We start from the raw sequence: 23,495 nt of genomic DNA on the forward strand, positions 1-23,495 counted from the left end.
TATACAGATTTTAAATGTCACACACGCATACAATTCTTTCTTTGTCACATAGTACATCAAGAATGGAACCAGGAAGGGCACAATTTCTCTGTCACTCCACACATAAATCCATGTAAAGAACAAATCAGAATACTTAATTCCTTCAACGACATTCCAAAACCTATGTCCATTGGTTAATTTGTAATTTTCCATACGAAAAGCTACTTAATATTCCACGCCACATATAGGTCACAAGTTCAACCTATTTTATCACCACACTTTCTGGAACATTCTACGGCACCTGTAGGTTAAAAGTTCATCAATGTTTTGTAACCTAACAATATATTTTTGCAATATTTTATTGAACATTTAACGGGACGTGCAGGTTAAACGTTCACAACAGGGGTCAGTAGTTCATCAGCTTTATCCCCAACTCCAGCAGCACCTCACCTTATGCCCCCAGTGCCATCAGACCCGTAGGAGTCAGTGCTTTCCACTTTCCAAATACCAAATTCATTTCATACACATGAATTAACCTTCGCACTCAGTATATAACACCCCGTAAGCACCATACACAAGTTGAAATGTTCAAAACAAAAGTTCCTCCGAGTAGCTATAACTACATGCTGACACTACTTGGACAGATGTGGCACAGTGGCCAGAGCACATGGCTTCACAGCATATGACACACACAGTTTGAGTTCACGCTTTCATCCCCAAGTCCGGTAGCAGCTCAGCTTAGCAGCATGAGACTCTACACACTACCTCACATATTTTCCGTACCCCAGGACTTTCAGACCAGTACGGATCAGTGGTTCATCCTAGTAGTTATAAACACATGCTGACACTACTTCCACAGCTGTAATGCAGCGGACACGGCATATGACTTCACAGCATAAGACACACAATTTAAGCTAACCCTTTAATCCCCGAGTCCCCCACCAGCTCACCTTAGCAGCATCAGACTCTAGGAAATTCCTCACTTAATTTTCGTAGTCTAGCACTTTTAGACTGGTAGGTATGAGTAGTTCACTTCGCACCCCCTGAATAGCACACCCTAAACACCCCACAGAGATTACAGTGCTCCTACCCTCCTCTTTCCTACTTTTTTGCCCTTTTTCCCCTTACTAGCTTCAACGGAATCACAAAATGGCAGACAACTCTTCCTCGTTCCATGAGACTCTAGACAGTACCTCACATATTTTCAGAACCCAGGACTTTCACACCAGTACGGGTCGTCCTAGTAGGTATAAACACATGCTGACACTACTTCCACAAGTACAGTGCAGTGGCCACGGCACATGACTTCACAGCATAAGACACACAGTTTAGGCTCACGATTTAATCCCAGAGTCCCGCACTACCTCACCTTACCAGCAACAGACACTAGGCAATATCTCACTTATTTTCCGTAACCCACTACTTTCACACTGGTAGGGGTGAATACTTCGCTTTGCACCCCCTCGATAGCACACCCTAAACATCCACCAGAGCTTACAGTGCTCCTACCCTCCTATTTCCCACTTTTTTCACCCTTTTTTCCCCTTACTCACTTCAACGGAATCACAAAATGGCGGCCAACACTTCCTAGTTGCAACCGCTCGGAACGCTCGCAGCCAATCAGCAGCAAGCTGATGACAGAATTCCCAAATATCGATATCTGTAAATTTCGATATTTCTCAAAAACTACTGAATAGATTTACACCAAATAAACAAAAGCGTGCTTTCTAGATGAAGACTCTTCTCCCTGCCAAATTTGGGGTAATTCTGTTCACCCGTTCGACCTGCAGCCTTGTCGAAAGTTTCCTATGGAAATTAAAATGGAAAAAACACGTTTTGGGACCCCCTTTTTCTCAGGCTTCCCTTGAAGAATCACCCCCAAACTTTCAACATAGGAGCTGATATCAACAAAAAATTTGTTTTAAAAATTTTGCAAAGATTCGTCAATTGGCGCCAAAGTTATTGGGAATAGAATGTTGCCATTTTCTTATGGTAACTAGGTCCTAACTATAACTACCTATTGGCGACCGCATCCATGCAAGAAAGGACAGAGGCCAGAGGGAATTTCCAGGGAAAGAACCAGCTTTATTCAGCAAATTACAGCAATGTTGGCGAATGCATTTCGGCGTAGACCTTCTTCAGCGCCCTGCATTGCGTGTTCAGCCTCAGCAAAATGTCCTGATACTGCCTCCCTTTCAATGCTGGTTTGGACGCTCCTCCCCCAAGCTCAAGGAGCTCACCTGTTGATTGCCACTTGAATGGACGGACTTCAACTCCCAGAATGCCATGCATCAGTGTTTCTGGGTCGGTGGTGTGGGGGAAGGCGATTGTGTGGCAGGAGACTTGTCCGGGTGAAGCAGGTAGGTGGTGGGGCTGTACACCGAGGTTCACCAAAGTCCACAAGCCCCTCCCTGGGTCCCTCGTTCCTCTGCTACCTTAGAGTACAAGTCGGCAATGTAGGCAGGGACAGCTGTAGGCCACAGCGTCCAATGGAGGTGAGATACCTCGCTCTGCCCATACTTTCCTGAACTGAAAGGTGGACCCTGGATCTCTCGGTACCCGGAGCCAAAACGTTGCTGTAAACAGCGCAGGTGTGCCAGTTAACGTCCAGGTCACTTGTGCAGCAGGGCCATCTGGAATGCTCCTCTGGCTGGAGCATAGTAAATGTCAAAAACTCCCATACACGCAAGAAAGGACAGAGGCCAGAGGGAATTTCCAGAGAAAGAACCAGCTTTATTCAGCAAATTACAGCAATGTTGGCGAATGCATTTCGGCGTAGACCTTCTTCAGCGACCTGCATTGCGTGTTCAGCCTCAGCAAAATGTCCTGATACTGCCTCCCTTTAAATGTTGGTTTGGACGCTCCTCCCCCAAGCTCAGGGAGCTCACCGGTTGATTGCCGCTTGAATGGACGGACTTTAACTCCCAGAATGCCACGCATCAGTGTTTCTGGGTCGGCGGTGTGGGGGAAGCCGATTGTGTGGCAGGAGACTTGTCCGGGTGAATCAGGTAGGTGGTGGGGCTGTACACCGAGGTTCACCAAAGTCCACAAGCCCTTCCCTGGGTCCCTTGTTCCGCTGCTACCTTAGAGTCTAAGTCGGCAATGTAGGCAGGGACAGCCGTAGGCCACAGCGTCCAATGGAGGTGAGATACCTCGCTCCGCCCGTACTTTCCTTAACTGAAAGGTGGACCCTGGATCTCTCGGTACCGCGAGCCAAAACGTCGCTGTAAACAGCGCAGGTGTGCCAGTTAACGTCCAGGTCACTTGTGCAGCAGGGCCATCTGGAATGCTCCTCTGGCTGGAGCATAGTACATGTCAAAAACTCCCATCCACGCAAGAAAGGACAGAGGCCAGAGGGAATTTCCAGGGAAAGAGAACCAGCTTTATTCAGCAAATTACAGCAATGTTGGCGAATGCATTTCGGCGTATACCTTCTTCAGCGCCCTGCATTGCGTGTTCAGCCTCAGCAAAATGTCCTGATACTGCCTCCCTTTAAATGCTGGTTTGGACGCTCCTCCCCCAAGCTCAAGGAGCTCACCTGTTGATTGCCGCTTGAATGGACCGATTTCAACTCCCAGAATGCCACGCATCAGTGTTTCTGGGTCGGCGGTGTTGGGGAAGCCGATTGTGTGGCAGGAGACTTGTCCGGGTAAAGCAGGTAGGTGGTGGGGCTGTACACTGAGGTTCACCAAAGTCCACAAGCCCCTCCCTGGGTCCCTTGTTCCGCTGCTACCTTAGAGTCCAAGTCGGCAATGTAGGCAGGGACAGCCGTAGGCCACAGCGTCCAATGGAGGTGAGATACCTCGCTCCGCCCGTACTTTCCTGAACTGAAAGGTGGACCCTGGATCTCTCGGTACCCCGAGCCAAAACGTCGCTGTAAACAGCGCAGGTGTGCCAGTTAACGTCCAATTCACTTGTGCAGCAGGGCCATCTGGAATGCTCCTCTGGCTGGAGCATAGTACATGTCAAAAACTCCCATCCATGCAAAAAAGGACAGAGGCCAGAGGGAATTTCCAGGGAAAGAACCAGCTTTATTCAGCAAATTACAGCAATTTTGGCGAATGCATTTCGGCGTAGAACTTCTTCAGCGCCCTGCATTGCGTGTTCAGCCTCAGCAAAATGTCCTGATACTGCCTCCCATTAAATGCTGGTTTGGACGCTCCTCCCCCAAGCTCAAGGAGCTCACCTGTTTATTGCCGCTTGAATGGACAGATTTCAACTACCAGAATGCCACGCATCAGTGTTTCTGGGTCGGCGGTGTGGGGGAAGCGGATTGTGTGGCAGGAGACTTGTCCGGGTGAAGCAGGTAGGTGGTGGGGCTGTACACCGGGGTTCACCAAAGTCCCCAAGCCCCTCCCTGGGTCCCTCGTTCCGCTGCTACCTTAGATTCCAAGTCGGCAATGTAGGCAGGGAGAGCCGTAGGCCACAGCGTCCAATGGAGGTGAGATACCTCGCTCCGCCCGTGCTTTCCTGAACTGAAAGGTGGACCCTGGATCTCTCCTTACCCCAAGCCAAAACGTCGCTGTAAACAGCGCAGATGTGCCAGTAAACGTCCAGGTCACTTGTGCAGCAGGGCCATCTGGAATGCTCCTCTGGCTGGAGCATAGTACATGTCAAAAACTCCCATCCACGCAAGAAAGGACAGAGGCCGGAGGGAATTTCCAGGGAAAGAACCAGCTTTATTCAGCAAATTACAGCAATGTTGGCGAATGCATTTCGGCGTAGACCTTCTTCAGTGCCCTGCATTGCGTGTTCAGCCTTAGCAAAATGTCCTGATACTGCCTCCCATTAAATGCTGGTTTGGACACTCCTCCCCCAAGCTCAAGGAGCTCACCTGTTGATTGCCGCTTAAATGAACGGACTTCAACTCCCAGAATGCCACGCATCAGTGTTTCTGGGTCGGCAGTGTGGGGGAAGCAGATTGTGTGGCAGGAGACTTGTCCGGGTGAAGCAGGTAGGTGGTGGGGCTGTACACTGAGGTACACTAAAGTCCACAAGCCCCTCCCTGGGTCCCTTGTTCCGCTGCTACCTTAGAGTCCAAGTCGGCAATGTAGGCAGGGACAGCCGTAGGCCACAGCGTCCAATGGAGGTGAGATACCTCGCTCCGCCCGTACTTTCCTGAACTGAAAGGTGGACCCTGGATCTCTCGGTACCCCGAGCCAAAACGTCGCTGTAAACAGCGCAGGTGTGCCAGTTAACGTCCAGGTCACTTGTGCAGCAGGGGCATCTGGAATGCTCCTCTGGCTGGAGCATAGTACATGTCAAAAACTCCCATCCACGCAAGAAAGGACAGAGACCAGAGGGAATTTCCAGGGAAAGAACCAGCTTTATTCAGCAAATTACAGCAATGTTGGCGAATGCATTTCGGCGTAGAACTTCTTCAGCGCCCTGCATTGCGTGTTCAGCCTCAGCAAAATGTCCTGATACTGCCTCCCTTTAAATGCTGGTTTAGACGCTCCTCCCTCAAGCTCAAGGAGCTCACCTGTTGATTGCCGCTTGAATGGACGGACTTCAACTCCCAGAATGCCACGCATCAGTGTTTCTGGGTCGGCGGTGTGGGGGAAGCCGATTGTGTGGCAGGAGACTTGTCCGGGTGAATCAGGTAGGTGGTGGGGCTGTACACCGAGGTTCACCAAAGTCCACAAGCCCTTCCCTGGGTCCCTTGTTCCGCTGCTACCTTAGAGTCTAAGTCGGCAATGTAGGCAGGGACAGCCGTAGGCCACAGCATCCAATGGAGGTGAGATACCTCGCTCCGCCCGTACTTTCCTTAACTGAAAGGTGGACCCTGGATCTCTCGGTACCCCGAGCCAAAACGTCGCTGTAAACAGCGCAGGTGTGCCAGTTAACGTCCAGGTCACTTGTGCAGCAGGGCCATCTGGAATGCTCCTCTGGCTGGAGCATAGTACATGTCAAAAACTCCCATCCACGCAAGAAAGGACAGAGGCCAGAGGGAATTTCCAGGGAAAGAGAACCAGCTTTATTCAGCAAATTACAGCAATGTTGGCGAATGCATTTCGGCGTAGACCTTCTTCAGCGCCCTGCATTGCGTGTTCAGCCTCAGCAAAATGTCCTGATACTGCCTTCCATTAAATGCTGGTTTGGACGCTCCTCCCCCAAGCTCAAGGAGCTCACCTGTTGATTGCCGCTTGAATGGACCTATTTCAACTCCCAGAATGCCACGCATCAGTGTTTCTGGGTCGGCGGTGTTGGGGAAGCCGATTGTGTGGCAGGAGACTTGTCCGGGTAAAGCAGGTAGGTGGTGGGGCTGTACACTGAGGTTCACCAAAGTCCACAAGCCCCTCCCTGGGTCCCTTGTTCCGCTGCTACCTTAGAGTCCAAGTCGGCAATGTAGGCAGGGACAGCCGTAGGCCACAGCGTCCAATGGAGGTGAGATACCTCGCTCCGCCCGTACTTTCCTGAACTGAAAGGTGGACCCTGGATCTCTCGGTACCCCGAGCCAAAACGTCGCTGTAAACAGCGCAGGTGTGCCAGTTAACGTCCAATTCACTTGTGCAGCAGGGCCATCTGGAATGCTCCTCTGGCTGGAGCATAGTACATGTCAAAAACTCCCATCCATGCAAGAAAGGACAGAGGCCAGAGGGAATTTCCAGGGAAAGAACCAGCTTTATTCAGCAAATGACAGCAATTTTGGCGAATGCATTTCGGCGTAGAACTTCTTCAGCGCCCTGCATTGCGTGTTCAGCCTCAGCAAAATGTCCTGATACTGCCTCCCATTAAATGCTGGTTTGGACGCTCCTCCCCCAAGCTCAAGGAGCTCACCTGTTTATTGCCGCTTGAATGGACGGATTTCAACTCCCAGAATGCCACGCATCAGTGTTTCTGGGTCGGCGGTGTAGGGGAAGCAGATTGTGTGGCAGGAGACTTGTCCGGGTGAAGCAGGTAGGTGGTGGGGCTGTACACCGGGGTTCACCAAAGTCCACAAGCCCCTCCCTGGGTCCCTCGTTCCGCTGCTACCTTAGAGTCCAAGTCGGCAATGTAGGCAGGGAGAGCCGTAGGCCACAGCGTCCAATGGAGGTGAGATACCTCGCTCCGCCCGTGCTTTCCTGAAGTGAAAGGTGGACCCTGGATCTCTCCTTACCCCGAGCCAAAACGTCGCTGTAAATAGCGCAGGTGTGCCAGTAAACGTCCAGGTCACTTGTGCAGCAGGGCCATCTGGAATGCTCCTCTGGCTGGAGCATAGTACATGTCAAAAATTCCCATCCACGCAAGAAAGGACAGAGGCCGGAGGGAATTTCCAGGGAAAGAACCAGCTTTATTCAGCAAATTACAGCAATGTTGGCGAATGCATTTCGGCGTAGACCTTCTTCAGCGCCCTGCATTGCGTGTTCAGCCTTAGCAAAATGTCCTGATACTGCCTCCCATTAAATGCTGGTTTGGACACTCCTCCCCCAAGCTCAAGGAGCTCACCTGTTGATTGCCGCTTAAATGAACGGACTTCAACTCCCAGAATGCCACGCATCAGTGTTTCTGGGTCGGCAGTGTGGGGGAAGCAGATTGTGTGGCAGGAGACTTGTCCGGGTGAAGCAGGTAGGTGGTGGGGCTGTACACTGAGGTACACTAAAGTCCACAAGCCCCTCCCTGGGTCCCTTGTTCCGCTGCTACCTTAGAGTCCAAGTCGGCAATGTAGGCAGGGACAGCCGTAGGCCACAGCGTCCAATGGAGGTGAGATACCTCGCTCCGCCCGTACTTTCCTGAACTGAAAGGTGGACCCTGGATCTCTCGGTACCCCGAGCCAAAACGTCGCTGTAAACAGCGCAGGTGTGCCAGTTAACGTCCAGGTCACTTGTGCAGCAGGGCCATCTGGAATGCTCCTCTGGCTGGAGCATAGTACATGTCAAAAACTCCCATCCACGCAAGAAAGGACAGAGACCAGAGGGAATTTCCAGGGAAAGAACCAGCTTTATTCAGCAAATTACAGCAATGTTGGCGAATGCATTTCGGCGTAGAACTTCTTCAGCGCCCTGCATTGCGTGTTCAGCCTCAGCAAAATGTCCTGATACTGCCTCCCTTTAAATGCTGGTTTGGACGCTCCTCCCTCAAGCTCAAGGAGCTCACCTGTTGATTGCCGCTTGAATGGACGGACTTCAACTCCCAGAATGCCACGCATCAGTGTTTCTGGGTCGGCGGTGTGGGGGAAGCCGATTGTGTGGCAGGAGACTTGTCCGGGTGAATCAGGTAGGTGGTGGGGCTGTACACCGAGGTTCACCAAAGTCCACAAGCCCTTCCCTGGGTCCCTTGTTCCGCTGCTACCTTAGAGTCTAAGTCGGCAATGTAGGCAGGGACAGCCATAGGCCACAGCGTCCAATGGAGGTGAGATACCTTGCTCCGCCCGTACTTTCCTTAACTGAAAGGTGGACCCTGGATCTCTCGGTACACCGAGCCAAAACGTCGCTGTAAACAGCGCAGGTGTGCCAGTTAACGTCCAGGTCACATGTGCAGCAGGGCCATCTGGAATGCTCCTCTGGCTGGAGCATAGTACATGTCAAAAACTCCCATCCACGCAAGAAAGGACAGAGGCCAGAGGGAATTTCCAGGGAAAGAGAACCAGCTTTATTCAGCAAATTACAGCAATGTTGGCGAATGCATTTCGGCGTAGACCTTCTTCAGCGCCCTGCATTGCGTGTTCAGCCTCAGCAAAATGTCCTGATACTGCCTCCCATTAAATGCTGGTTTGGACGCTCCTCCCCCAAGCTCAAGGAGCTCACCTGTTGATTGCCGCTTGAATGGACCGATTTCAACACCCAGAATGCCACGCATCAGTGTTTCTGGGTCGGCGGTGTTGGGGAAGCCGATTGTGTGGCAGGAGACTTGTCCGGGTAAAGCAGGTAGGTGGTGGGGCTGTACACTGAGGTTCACCAAAGTCCACAAGCCCCTCCCTGGGTCCCTTGTTCCGCTGCTACCTTAGAGTCCAAGTCGGCAATGTAGGCAGGGACAGCCGTAGGCCACAGCGTCCAATGGAGGTGAGATACCTCGCTCCGCCCGTACTTTCCTGAACTGAAAGGTGGACCCTGGATCTCTCGGTACCCCGAGCCAAAACGTCGCTGTAAACAGCGCAGGTGTGCCAGTTAACGTCCAATTCACTTGTGCAGCAGGGCCATCTGGAATGCTCCTCTGGCTGGAGCATAGTACATGTCAAAAACTCCCATCCATGCAAGAAAGGACAGAGGCCAGAGGGAATTTCCAGGAAAAGTACCAGCTTTATTCAGCAAATGACAGCAATTTTGGCGAATGCATTTCGGCGTAGAACTTCTTCAGCGCCCTGCATTGCGTGTTCAGCCTCAGCAAAATGTCCTGATACTGCCTCCCATTAAATGCTGGTTTGGACGCTCCTCCCCCAAGCTCAAGGAGCTCACCTGTTTATTGCCGCTTGAATGGACGGATTTCAACTCCCAGAATGCCACGCATCAGTGTTTCTGGGTCGGCGGTGTGGGGGAAGCGGATTGTGTGGCAGGAGACTTGTCCGGGTGAAGCAGGTAGGTGGTGGGGCTGTACACCGGGGTTCACCAAAGTCCACAAGCCCCTCCCTGGGTCCCTCGTTCCGCTGCTACCTTAGAGTCCAAGTCGGCAATGTAGGCAGGGAGAGCCGTAGGCCACAGCGTCCAATGGAGGTGAGATACCTCGCTCCGCCCGTGCTTTCCTGAACTGAAAGGTGGACCCTGGATCTCTCCTTACCCCGAGCCAAAACGTCGCTGTAAACAGCGCAGGTGTGCCAGTAAACGTCCAGGTCACTTGTGCAGCAGGGCCATCTGGAATGCTCCTCTGGCTGGAGCATAGTACATGTCAAAAACTCCCATCCACGCAAGAAAGGACAGAGGCCGGAGGGAATTTCCAGGGAAAGAACCAGCTTTATTCAGCAAATTACAGCAATGTTGGCGAATGCATTTCGGCGTAGACCTTCTTCAGCGCCCTGCATTGCGTGTTCAGCCTTAGCAAAATGTCCTGATACTGCCTCCCATTAAATGCTGGTTTGGACACTCCTCTCCCAAGCTCAAGGAGCTCACCTGTTGATTGCCGCTTAAATGAACGGACTTCAACTCCCAGAATGCCACGCATCAGTGTTTCTGGGTCGGCAGTGTGGGGGAAGCAGATTGTGTGGCAGGAGACTTGTCCGGGAGAAGCAGGTAGGTGGTGGGGCTGTACACTGAGGTACACTAAAGTCCACAAGCCCCTCCCTGGGTGTTCCGCTGCTACCTTAGAGTCCAAGTCGGCAATGTAGGCAGGGACAGCCGTAGGCCACAGCGTCCAATGAAGGTGAGATACCTCGCTCCGCCCGTACTTTCCTGAACTGAAAGGTGGACCCTGGATCTCTCGGTACCCCAAGCCAAAACGTCGCTGTAAACAGCGCAGGTGTGCCAGTTAACGTCCAGGTCACTTGTGCAGCAGGGCCATCTGGAATGCTCCTCTGGCTGGAGCATAGTACATGTCAAAAACTCCCATCCACGCAAGAAAGGACAGAGACCAGAGGGAATTTCCAGGAAAAGAACCAGCTTTATTCAGCAAATTACAGCAATGTTGGCGAATGCATTTCGGCGTAGAACTTCTTCAGCGCCCTGCATTGCGTGTTCAGCCTCAGCAAAATGTCCTGATACTGCCTCCCTTTAAATGCTGGTTTGGACGCTCCTCCCCCAAGCTCAAGGAGCTCACCTGTTGATTGCCTCTTGAATGGACGGACTTCAACTCCCAGAATGCCACGCATCAGTGTTTCTGGGTCGGCGGTGTGGGGGAAGCCGATTGTGTGGCAGGAGACTTGTCCGGGTGAATCAGGTAGGTGGTGGGGCAGTACACTGAGGTTCACCAAAGTCCACAAGCCCCTCCCTGGGTCCCTTGTTCCGCTGCTACCTTAGAGTCCAAGTCGGCAATGTAGGCAGGGACAGCCGTAGGCCACAGCGTCCAATGGAGGTAAGATACCTCGCTCCACCCGTACTTTCCTGAACTGAAAGGTGGACCCTGGATCTCTCGGTACCTCGAGCCAAAACGTCGCTGTAAACAGCGCAGGTGTGCCAGTTAACGTCCAATTCACTTGTGCAGAAGGGCATCTGGAATGCTCCTCTGGCTGGAGCATAGTACATGTCAAAAACTCCCATCCATGCAAGAAAGGACAGAAGCCAGAGGGAATTTCCAGGGAAAGAACCAGCTTTATTCAGCAAATTACAGCAATGTTGGCGAATGCATTTCGGCGTAGAACTTCTTCAGCGCCCTGCATTGCGTGTTCAGCCTCAGCAAAATGTCCTGATACTGCCTCCCATTAAATGCTGGTTTGGACGCTCCTCCCCCAAGCTCAAGGAGCTCACCTGTTTATTGCCGCTTGAATGGACGGATTTCAACTCCCAGAATGCCACGCATCAGTGTTTCTAGGTCGGCGGTGTGGGGGAAGCGGATTGTGTGGCAGGAGACTTGTCCGGGTGAAGCAGGTAGGTAGTGGGGCTGTATACCGGGGTTCACCAAAGTCCACAAGCCCCTCCCTGGGTCCCTCGTTCCGCTGCTACCTTAGAGTCCAAGTCGGCAATGTAGGCAGGGAGAGCCGTAGGCCACAGCGTCCAATGGAGGTGAGATACCTCGCTCCGCCCGTACTTTCCTGAACTGAAAGGTGGACCCTGGATCTCTCCTTACCCCGAGCCAAAACTTCGCTGTAAACAGCGCAGGTGTGCCAGTAAACGTCCAGGTCACTTGTGCAGCAGGGCCATCTGGAATGCTCCCCTGGCTGGAGCATAGTACATGTCAAAAACTCCCATCCACGCAAGAAAGGACAGAGGCCAGAGGGAATTTCCAGGGAAAGAACCAGCTTTATTCAGCAAATTACAGCAATGTTGGCGAATGCATTTCGGCGTAGAACTTCTTCAGCGCCCTGCATTGCGTGTTCAGCCTCAGCAAAATGTCCTGATACTGCCTCCCTTTAAATGCTGGTTTGGACGCTCCTCCCCCAAGCTCAAGGAGCTCACCTGTTGATTGCCTCTTGAATGGACGGACTTCAACTCCCAGAATGCCACGCATCAGTGTTTCTGGGTCGGCGGTGTGGGGGAAGCCGATTGTGCGGCAGGAGACTTGTCCGGGTGAAGCAGGTAGGTGGTGGGGCTGTACACTGAGGTACACTAAAGTCCACAAGCCCCTCCCTGGGTCCCTTGTTCCGCTGCTACCTTAGAGTCCAAGTCGGCAATGTAGGCAGGGACAGCCGTAGGCCACAGCGTCCAATGGAGGTGAGATACCTCGCTCCGCCCGTACTTTCCTGAACTGAAAGGTGGACCCTGGATCTCTCGGTACCCCGAGCCAAAACGTCGCTGTAAACAGCGCAGGTGTGCCAGTTAACGTCCAGGTCACTTGAGCAGCAGGGCCATCTGGAATGCTCCTCTGGCTGGAGCATAGTACATGTCAAAAACTCCCATCCACGCAAGAAAGGACAGAGACCAGAGGGAATTTCCAGGGAAAGAACCAGCTTTATTCAGCAAATTACAGCAATGTTGGCGAATGCATTTCGGCGTAGAACTTCTTCAGCGCCCTGCATTGCGTGTTCAGCCTCAGCAAAATGTCCTGATACTGCCTCCCTTTAAATGCTAGTTTGGACGCTCCTCCCCCAAGCTCAAGGAGCTCACCTGTTGATTGCCTCTTGAATGGACGGACTTCAACTCCCAGAATGCCACGCATCAGTGTTTCTGGGTCGGCGGTGTGGGGGAAGCCGATTGTGTGGCAGGAGACTTGTCCGGGTGAATCAAGTAGGTGGTGGGGCTGTACACCGAGGTTCACCAAAGTCCACAAGCCCCTCCCTGGGTCCCTTGTTCCGCTGCTACCTTAGAGTCTAAGTCGGCAATGTAGGCAGGGACAGCCGTAGGCCACAGCGTCCAATGGAGGTGAGATACCTCGCTCCGCCCGTACTTTCCTTAACTGAAAGGTGGACCCTGGATCTCTCTGTACCCCGAGCCAAAACGTCGCTGTAAACAGCGCAGGTGTGCCAGTTAACGTCCAGGTCACTTGTGCAGCAGGGCCATCTGGAATTCTCCTCTGGCTGGAGCATAGTACATGTCAAAAACTCCCATCCACACAAGAAAGGACAGAGGCCAGAGGGAATTTCCAGGGAAAGAGAACCAGCTTTATTCAGCAAATTACAGCAATGTTGGCGAATGCATTTCGGCGTAGACCTTCTTCAGCGCCCTGCATTGCGTGTTCAGCCTCAGCAAAATGTCCTGATACTGCCTCCCATTAAATGCTGGTTTGGACACTCCTCCCCCAAGCTCAAGGAGCTCACCTGTTGATTGCCGCTTGAATGGACGGATTTCAACTCCCAGATTGCCACGCATCAGTGTTTCTGGGTCGGCGGTGTTGAGGAAGCCGATTGTGTGGCAGGAGACTTGTCCGGGTAAAGCAGGTAGGTGGTGGGGCTGTACACTGAGGTTCACCAAAGTCCACAAGCCCCTCCCTGGGTCCCTTGTTCCGCTGCTACCTTAAAGTCTAAGTCGGCAATGTAGGCAGGGACAGCCGTAGGCCACAGCGTCCAATGGAGGTGAGATACCTCGCTCCACCCGTACTTTCCTGAACTGAAAGGTGGACCCTGGATCTCTCGGTACCCCGAGCTGTAAACAGCGCAGGTGTGCCAGTTAACGTCCAATTCACTTGTGCAGAAGGGCATCTGGAATGCTCCTCTGGCTGGAGCATAGTACATGTCAAAAACTCCCATCCATGCAAGAAAGGACAGAAGCCAGAGGGAATTTCCAGGGAAAGAACCAGCTTTATTCAGCAAATTACAGCAATGTTGGCGAATGCATTTCGGCGTAGAACTTCTTCAGCGCCCTGCATTGCGTGTTCAGCCTCAGCAAAATGTCGTGATACTGCCTCCCATTAAATGCTGGTTTGGACGCTCCTCCCCCAAGCTCAAGGAGCTCACCTGTTTATTGCCGCTTGAATGGACGGATTTCAACTCCCAGAATGCCACGCATCAGTGTTTCTGGGTCGGCGGTGCGGGGGAAGCGGATTGTGTGGCAGGAGACTTGTCCGGCTAAAGCAGGTAGGTGGTGGGGCTGTATACCGGGGTTCACCAAAGTCCACAAGCCCCTCCCTGGGTCCCTCGTTCCGCTGCTACCTTAGAGTACAAGTCGGCAATGTAGGCAGGGAGAGCCGTAGGCCACAGCGTCCAATGGAGGTGAGATACCTTGCTCCGCCCGTACTTTCCTGAACTGAAAGGTGGACCCTGGATCTCTCCTTACCCCGAGCCAAAACGTCGCTGTAAACAGCGCAGGTGTGCCAGTAAACGTCCAGGTCACTTGTGCAGCAGGGCCATCTGGAATGCTCCTCTGGCTGGAGCATAGTACATGTCAAAAACTCCCATCCACGCAAGATAGGACAGAGGCCAGAGGGAATTTCCAGGGAAAGAACCAGCTTTATTCAGCAAATTACAGCAATGTTGGCGAATGCATTTCGGCGTAGACCTTCTTCAGCGCCCTGCATTGCGTGTTCAGCCTTAGCAAAATGTCCTGATACTGTCTCCCATTAAATGCTGGTTTGGACACTCCTCCCCCAAGCTCAAGGAGCTCACCTGTTGATTGCCGCTTGAATGAACGGACTTTAACTCCCAGAATGCCACGCATCAGTGTTTCTGGGTCGGCAGTGTGGGGGAAGCAGATTGTGTGGCAGGAGACTTGTCCGGGTGAAGCAGGTAGGTGGTGTGGCTGTACACTGAGGTTCACTAAAGTCCACAAGCCCCTCCCTGGGTCCCTTGTTCCGCTGCTACCTTAGAGTCCAAGTCGGCAATGTAGGCAGGGACAGCCGTAGGCCACAGCATCCAATGGAGGTGAGATACCTCGCTCCGCCCGTACTTTCCTGAACTGAAAGGTGGACCCTGGATCTCTCGGTACCCCGAGCAAAAACGTTGCTGTTAACAGCGCAGGTGTGCCAGTTAACGTCCAGGTCACTTGTGCAGCAGGGCCATCTGGAATGTTCCTCTGGCTGGAGCATAGTACATGTCAAAAACTCCCATCCACGCAAGAAAGGACGGAGACCAGAGGGAATTTCCAGGGAAAGAACCAGCTTTATTCAGCAAATTACAGCAATGTTGGCGAATGCATTTCGGCGTAGAACTTCTTCAGCGCCCTGCATTGCGTGTTCAGCCTCAGCAAAATGTCCTGATACTGCCTCCCTTTAAATGCTGGTTTGGACGCTCCTCCCTCAAGCTCAAGGAGCTCACCTGTTGATTGCCGCTTGAATGGACGGACTTCAACTCCCAGAATGCCACGCATCAGTGTTTCTGGGTCGGCGGTGTGGGGGAAGCCGATTGTGTGGCAGGAGACTTGTCCAGGTGAAGCAGGTAGGTGGTGGGGCTGTACACCGGGGTTCACCAAAGTCCACAAGCCCCTCCCTGGGTCCCTCTTTCCGCTGCTACCTTAGAGTCCAAGTCGGTAATGTAGGCAGGGACTGCCGTAGGCCACAGCGTCCAATGGAGGTGAGATACCTCGCTCCGCCCGTACTTTCCTGAACTGAAAGGTGGACCCTGGATCTCTCGGTACCCCGAGCCAAAACGTCACTGTAAACAGCGCAGGTGTGCCAGTAAACGTCCAGGCCACTTGTGCAGCAGGGCCATCTGGAATGCTCCTCTGGCTGGAGCATAGTACATTTCAAAAACTCCCATCCACGCAAGAAAGGACAGAGGCCAGAGGGAATGTCTAGGGAAAGAACCAGCTTTATGTTGAAAGTTTCCTATAGAAATTAAAATGAAAAAAACACGTTTTGGGACTCTCTTTTTTCTCTGGCTTCCCTTGACGAATCACTCCCAAACTTTCATCATAGGAGCTGATATCAACAAAGAATGTGTTTTGAACATTTTGCAAAGATTCGTCAAACGGCACCAAAGTTATTGGGAATAGAATGTTGCCATTTTACTATGGTAAATAGGTCCTAACTATAACTACCTACTGGCGACCATGTTAATTTCCATAGGGCGGTTGGCCTCACTTTTAGCCCGAACGGCTGAATGGATTTGCACGAAACTTGGCAAAATTGTAGGGACTGGTAGCCCGATGTGCCTTTTGTAGGTCTCAATATATGTGCTGCAGTGGATTTTGAGAAATTAACGTTTAAAAAAAGATATATATCTGTAACAGCGGACTGGGCAGCGGCCCAGGACGCGGACTTTTCGCGCAACGGAGCTTTGTGAAGCGAAGCTGATTGGTTCTCCGGCGTCTGTCAACATTCCAAATAGTCCGTAGCGGCCGCCATCTTGTCTCTCGGTAGGATCGAGAGACAAGAGGAGGCGAAAGCGAAGGGGCAAATGACCATAAGGGGGAATAGTAGATCCTCGCTGACCCCCTAGGTTTGATGTGGAGGTTTTAAAAGGGCCCCGCGGGGCAAAAAAAAAAAATAATAATAATAATCGAACGGCTGAATGGATTTGCACGAAACTTGGTAAAATATTAGGGACTGGTAGCCCGATGTGCCTTTGCTAGGTCTCAATATATGTGCTCCAGTGGATTTTGAGAAATTAACGTTCAAAAAAAGATATATATCTGTAACAGCGCTCCGCTTCGCGTACTTTTCGCGTTACGGAGCTTTGCGAAGCTGATTGGTTCTCCGGCGTCTGTCAACATTCCAAACAGTCCGTAGCGGCCGCCATCTTGTCTCTCGGTAGGATTGAGAGACAAGAGGAGGCCAAAGCGAAGGGGGAAATGACCATAAGGGGGCATAGTAGATCCTTCCTGACCTCTTAGGTTTGATGTACCATTTTGCCAAGTTTGGTGTAATTCCGTTCAGCCATTCAGGCTGTAGACGTATGTAAATGTCCTATGGAAAATTGCATGGGGAAAACACATTTGAAAGTGTTGAAATTTAGAACCAATTAAAATGTTACTTTGGTTTTGTATTTGTGTGTGATGAAAGTTAATTGGTTATGTATATATGTCAAATGAGAGGAAACCACAGCCATTTGGTGATACTACTGTCTGAGGTACATTTGTGAGGAATTTTTGGTGGTGAATTTCTGGTGTTTGATTTACACAGTACTAACACTTTTCCTACTTTTGAAAAGGTGAGTTGTTAATTTGTAAGGGGAACTATGTTGTACACTTGAAGATAATTTGAAAAATGTTTTCTGTTATTTATTTGCAGTCCTTCTGTTATACTAAATACTTGATAAAGTTAGTTTTATATTATGTATTACTAAAAACGATAAATGAAAGTGATTATTTTTTTCTGCAATTTACAGCAAGCAATTTCAAAATAAAATGGCTCACAATGAAGAGACCGTGGCAATTTCTTTTGAATTGTCCACTACATTGATTGAAATTGAGAGCACCAATAATGAAACATTGTCACAAGGAGGACATGACTTGTATGATTCCATTAGATTGATTGAAATGGACAGCACCAAGAATGAAATATTGTCACAAGGAGATGACTTGAATGATTCCACTACGTTGATTGAAATTGAGAGCAGCAATAATGAAATATTGTCACAAGGAGGAGATGACTTGTATGATTCCATTAGATTGATTGAAATGGACAGCACCAATAATGAAATATTGTCACAAGGAGGAGATGACTTGAATGATTCCACTACATTGATTGAAATTGGGAGCACCAATAATGAAATATTGTCACGAGGAGATGACTTGAATGATTCCACTACATTGATTGAAATTGACAGCACCAATAATGAAATATTGTCAGAAGGAGGAGATGACTTGAATGATTTTTTTGATCAATCTCTTGATGGCGAATTTATCGAGTGTTTGGAGACGATAGAGTTACAAGAATCATTATTGCAGACTTTTCATGAGGACATTGCTGATGAGGACATGTTACTAGTTCTTTCAAATTTAGAAAATTCTGAAGAATAAATTTATATTTAGAAATCAAAAATTGTTTGAGACATTATTCATTTTTATTTTTAATTTATGAGGTTGTAGCGAAGTGATTGTAGTATAAAATGAGACTTATAGTATAGAGTGCAACATTTTTATGTTACATGGTAAGTTTACTCATATTTACTTCCCTTCTGCCACTATATTATCTCCAATGTGTATTTGACATCTCTTCTTCATCTCCGGCCTCCTTTCTCTCACTGTGTGTCTCCGATGCATCTTATCGGTGCTATTTTGTGTAATTACAGAAGAGAGTAAAATAAAATAGTTCGGAACGTGAAAAGGGGGCAAAGTAGAGTACTCCTCACCCCCTAGGCCTTTTTAGGCGGTCCCAAAAGGATCAGTTTCTGCTTTCCTGAGAGATTATGGTATGAGTTCCATATACCACAATAACTTGCATTACAACATGCAAGATATCTATCTCCTATTACCAACTTTTGGAGATATTCGCGCTAAGCGCGAATATCTCCAAAAAGTAACACCTGCCCTGAGCAGTTCTTAGCCATGTTATCCAATGGGAGGTGGATAACATGGCTAAGAGCATTAGCTCGGTAATGTATGAATATCGCTGAGTTTTTAGCGATATTCATGCATTGCGGCTGTTTATTATCGCATTTGTGATAAACCTTGATAATAGCAAGGTTTATCTTTGATAATTTCTGACGATGCTTAGCGGTAAAAAATTCGTTGGTAAGCATCGTTAGCGATAAATATCGCTTAACTTTGGTAATATGCCCCAACGTCTGTTAACGTTCGATTCGAAGGAAATGAGGAAGTGTTGAAAAACATTGTCTGCGCCATCTTGCCTTTTTTGAAATGCCACACTTTTGTCGTGCACGGCAGCCATTTTAGATGTCTTGACCAGACCCACTCTCTGCACGCTGTCGATTCGTAGCATGGCTCCTCACCCTCGCAAGCATCTTCCCCAGGCACTGGTCACCCCCGCTCTCTGTCTTATGCATGGGCAATAAACCTCCCCCCATCTGCGCTGCTCTTCCCTGAGAATCACACTCTGTGCCCGCCCGACACCTCCCTTTCGCCCTATTCACTACCGCACCCTCTGACACTCCTCTTCCTCTGTGTCCGATTGTCCAGGCTATCAGCTAGCCCTGCAGATGTAGTTTATGGCCTCAGCTGTAAAGAATCACCCCTCTTCAAAGGAGTTATAGTAGATCAAGGCCCACACCCGATGAGATCCGTCACACCACACGTGTTCCTACTATCTGAAAACTATCCTGTATTGTGATTGGGGAGGGGATCGAGCCTGAAGCGGAAGATTCCAGGAATGACTCTTTGTACATCAAAGTTTTTACAATTATGTCTCACATTAAAAATATATAGCACTCCAACAAAGTAGTAGGAATATAAAACTTTAATAACATATAAATATATACAACAAAACAAAAACAGTAAAAACATTTAAACAACGAAGAGACCGTGGCAATTTCTTTTGAATTATCCAATAGATTTATTGAAATTGACAGCACCAATAATGAAATATTCTTGTCAGTAGCGGTCTGTTGTGCGAATAGTTCCAAGGCAGCAGAACGCGCTGAAATCTAGATGGCACTAAAGTGATGTCTAGCAAGTTGCCGCCCAACACATAACGGCGTGGGGCGCCGCGGGGGTGAGTGAGTCCAGTAGGCACCACAGCTATTCTTACCGGCATTGCAGAATTACTGCTGGGGACAATGCCTGTGCTGTAGCAGGGTCACAGCAGAAACAAAAAGGATTCTGTTGAAGATGTTGTTGGTTTTCAATTTGAAAACAGTTCTGGTGTCAACTGCTATGCTAATGTAGTGGTTAATGTTTTGTTTTCTCTAGAAAATGTAAAAGAGGGGGAGGCAGTCCAAAGTTCCGTTAAAAGGGCAAAGGAAAGGATCGGTGGTTTGAACTATCAGTCAAAAAGGGGAGGGGGTGCAACAATTTTTCCTACCGGGTCACACTGTGCTTTTACCGGAAGTGAGGTCTGCAGGATTCTAGTAATTCAAAGTGAGGCTGGCGCCGACGTCCCGCGAATACAGTTTCGTCACTCCACGGGTGATCATGGCAGTCATTCCCCATCGGGGGTCGGAGACTCCCGCGGCTCCTCTAGAATCTTCAAGGTCGTGGAGGACTACGGTGGTGGAGTCAACCAGTGACCGGGCCATTTCTTTATGCTGGGCCCGCTCTTGCCAGGTCGACCGCCATTTTGAGAGTTCGGTAGCTACTGGCGATCGCGGGGTCAAATGAGCGGACGGGCTCCACCCTGCCGGGCGAGACGTTGCAGCATGGCCACAGTGGAAGAACTCTTTTCCGGGCGCCTGGAGCGCTGAGGGTGCAGCTGGGAAGCCTCCACTGGGGAGGCGGGAGAGGCCTGTTCGCACCGTCTCTCCCTCCCAGTGCACCCCACGGCGTCTCGCTTGATATTTGTTATGGCCGGACCAGGCGATGAGGACGAGGGGGGGGGGTCGGAGGCATGTGCAAGACATCCCCCCCCAGGGTTGTTGCAGCAATTATCCAAGAAAGAAGAAGTGTCCCGTCCGTCTTCGGGCCGGGCTTCCGGTAGATGTCGGCCGGACGCCCCTGGCTCTGTCCCCATGAACGGGTTTCTTGGTTTATCGGCTGCAGCCGGATCCCGTCGGCCTCGGCCCCCCGACCGTTGGTGGCCGGACCGGAAGAGCATGTGGCGGGACTACCTGCAACTCTCAAGGGCCACCGCGGCCGGACTGGGAGAGAGAGGGGAGGGTCGAGGAGACATTCCCCCCCCCCTGCAACTGTTCAGCGTTGTAAAGGCAATCCCCTGGCCGGGTCCCGCTGGTCTCGGCCTCTCCTCCGGCTACACCCTACGTTAGGATCTCCTGGCCGAGGCGTGGCAGCAGGACCTGCCTTATATGGGCTGCTCCCGGCTGGGCGTAGCCGGAACCCTGTTCCACCTTGGAAGTTTCCAGAGTGGGGGCGGATGTTCTACTGACTTGCATTTTCCCTAGTCTATCGATTTTTTTGGCGTGGCAGGCGGTGGGACAGCGAGGGGTGATTTGGTTTCTCTTACTGTTTTTCTGGTCTCTCACCAATGGCATATTTTAACGTTTTCTTGTTTCTAGGACATCAACAGGTTTTATCATTACGTTATGTTATCGTTTCTTTGTTCGTTGTTTAATAAAAGTTCATGTTCATCAGTGGCCTACTGATTTTCGTTTTCCTATTCTTTTCTTTCCAGGTTGTTTCATGCTAAAGTTTCTGTTAACAGGATACAGTGATCACTTCGTTATTATTGCATATGTCCTTTTCACTAGGGGTGCTCTCTGGTCGGGCCAGATGACGTATGTCTAGTAAATGGTCCGGGTGAAACAGGTGCATCAATCAGTGGGGAGTAGATAGGCATGACAGATTACAACGGGGGAGAAAGGTCCGCATTACGTACCCTTTCACTACTTGCAAAGATTTTCCTACGTTTATTTGCAAACAGGGAATACCTCCAAAAAGAACTAATTCCCAAACAGTCAATGTTCGGACAATCAATCAATCAATGAGGAATGAAATAGGTACGACGTGTTAAAGGCTTGCGTTACCTACCCTTCACTATCTGCAAAGGGAGAGAGAATATTCCTATTCTTCCTCGTTTGCAGGCAGAGAAGATCCTTAAGAGAACCAACTTCGAACAATTCAATGCTCGATTCAAACAATCAACAAGGGGTACTGTGAACACAAATGAACGCCGCTTATGTACATACGCATTGCTATTTTCAACAGGTTGTTCCTAATGTTTCTATTTTAGCGAGGTCAAAAAGAGATCCCATTAGTGGCCTACTGATTTTGCTCGATTCCTTTTGTTTTTTTACACGGTTTTTCGCTATCTGCAAAGACTAAACAGAGTATTGCGACTCTGTGCTTGTTTGTAAATAGAGAATGAACCAAAGAGAACAATCAATCAAATGGAGAAAGAAGCAGGCACGACGGATTACAAAGGGGGCAAAGGGCTGCGTTAACTACCCTTCACTATCTGCAAAGAGAGAGTACTCCTAATAGAAATGAGGGGTGGGGGGCAGCATTCAAAGCAGATCAGTGTGCATAAACACGAAAATGTTTTTACTTACCACGTACTTGACATTCGACAGCTTATGATATTTGCTATTAAAAAACCATTGAAATTCACTGAAAAAACCATAGGTTATAGACCATATATAGTTAGGAGTTAGCATTTACAAAACCTTGAAAATTCACTGAAAAAACCATAGGTTATAGACCATATATAGTTAGGAATTAGCATTTACAAAACCTTGAAAATTCACTGAAAAAACCATAGGTTAGAGACCATATATAGTTAGCTGGACATTTTATTGACATAAAACCAATGAAATTCCATATATAGTTAGTTGCACTAACTATATATCGCGCACCCGCAATCCACTGCTGATGATGTCACATATTACATCATTCATGACATGGTCAGTGACATCACTGATGACATCACTGATGACATCTCAAATGACATCCTGATGACATCACTGATGACATCTCATTTGACATCAATGACCACATCACTGATGATATCATTCATGTGACAATACAATGCATCTCCTCACATTTTAATATAACCTCTGTTTCACCCAGTGTTAAAAAGAGTATAATTTTTGAAACCATTGACACACCAATACTAGTTACTACATACGCACTCACTGATTGCTACGTCTACACACACCTTCACTCATTCACCCATACAATCATTCATACATACAATCACTCATCTTTACAACACTATCATATGCACTCATACACCTATACAGACACTCACAGTCTGCCACTCATCCATGGAGTTACTTACACACCTAGTCAGTCCTGTAAAGAATCAATGAGACTTCCATTTTCTTGTCTATACAGTTAAACATAGAGCACCTTACATTTTCAAACATGTACTAACACATACTTAGTTTCTTATACAATCATTGATACAAGTACAGATTGATCTGCACAGAGTCACACACCTCCCAGCTAGCCACACACACACTCAGTCTCCCATACAAATACTTGGGCAATCAATCAATAACCCATATAGTTACTCATATAGCTACTGATCAACACATGCAGCAGTTTACAGAACAACAGACATAATGATGCACAAATTAAGACAGTTTAGTCACTAACCCATGCACTCAGTGAGACACATTTAATCACTCACTCATACATTCAGTCATGCACCTACTAAATCCTTCGTCCAGACACTTAAACATCCACTAATTCTTCAATATGTAAGACATATTTTAACTTTACAGACTTATACAGTCACTGGATGTAGTCATCAGTGATGTCATTTGAGATGTCATCAGTGATGTCATCAGTGATGTCATTTGAGATGTCATCAGTGATGTCATCAGTGATGTCACTGACCATGTCATGAATGATGTAATATGTGACATCATCAGCAGTGGATTGCGGGTGCGCGATATATAGTTAGTGCAACTAACTATATATGGAATTTCATTGGTTTTATGTCAATAAAATGTCCAGCTAACTATATATGGTCTCTAACCTATGGTTTTTTCAGTGAATTTTCAAGGTTTTGTAAATGCTAATTCCTAACTATATATGGTCTATAACCTATGGTTTTTTCAGTGAATTTTCAAGGTTTTGTAAATGCTAATTCCTAACTATATATGGTCTATAACCTATGGTTTTTTC

Source organism: Lissotriton helveticus, chromosome 1_1 (genome assembly GCF_964261635.1).
Source record: "Lissotriton helveticus chromosome 1_1, aLisHel1.1, whole genome shotgun sequence".
In the NCBI taxonomy this organism is placed as follows: Eukaryota; Metazoa; Chordata; class Amphibia; order Caudata; family Salamandridae; genus Lissotriton; species Lissotriton helveticus.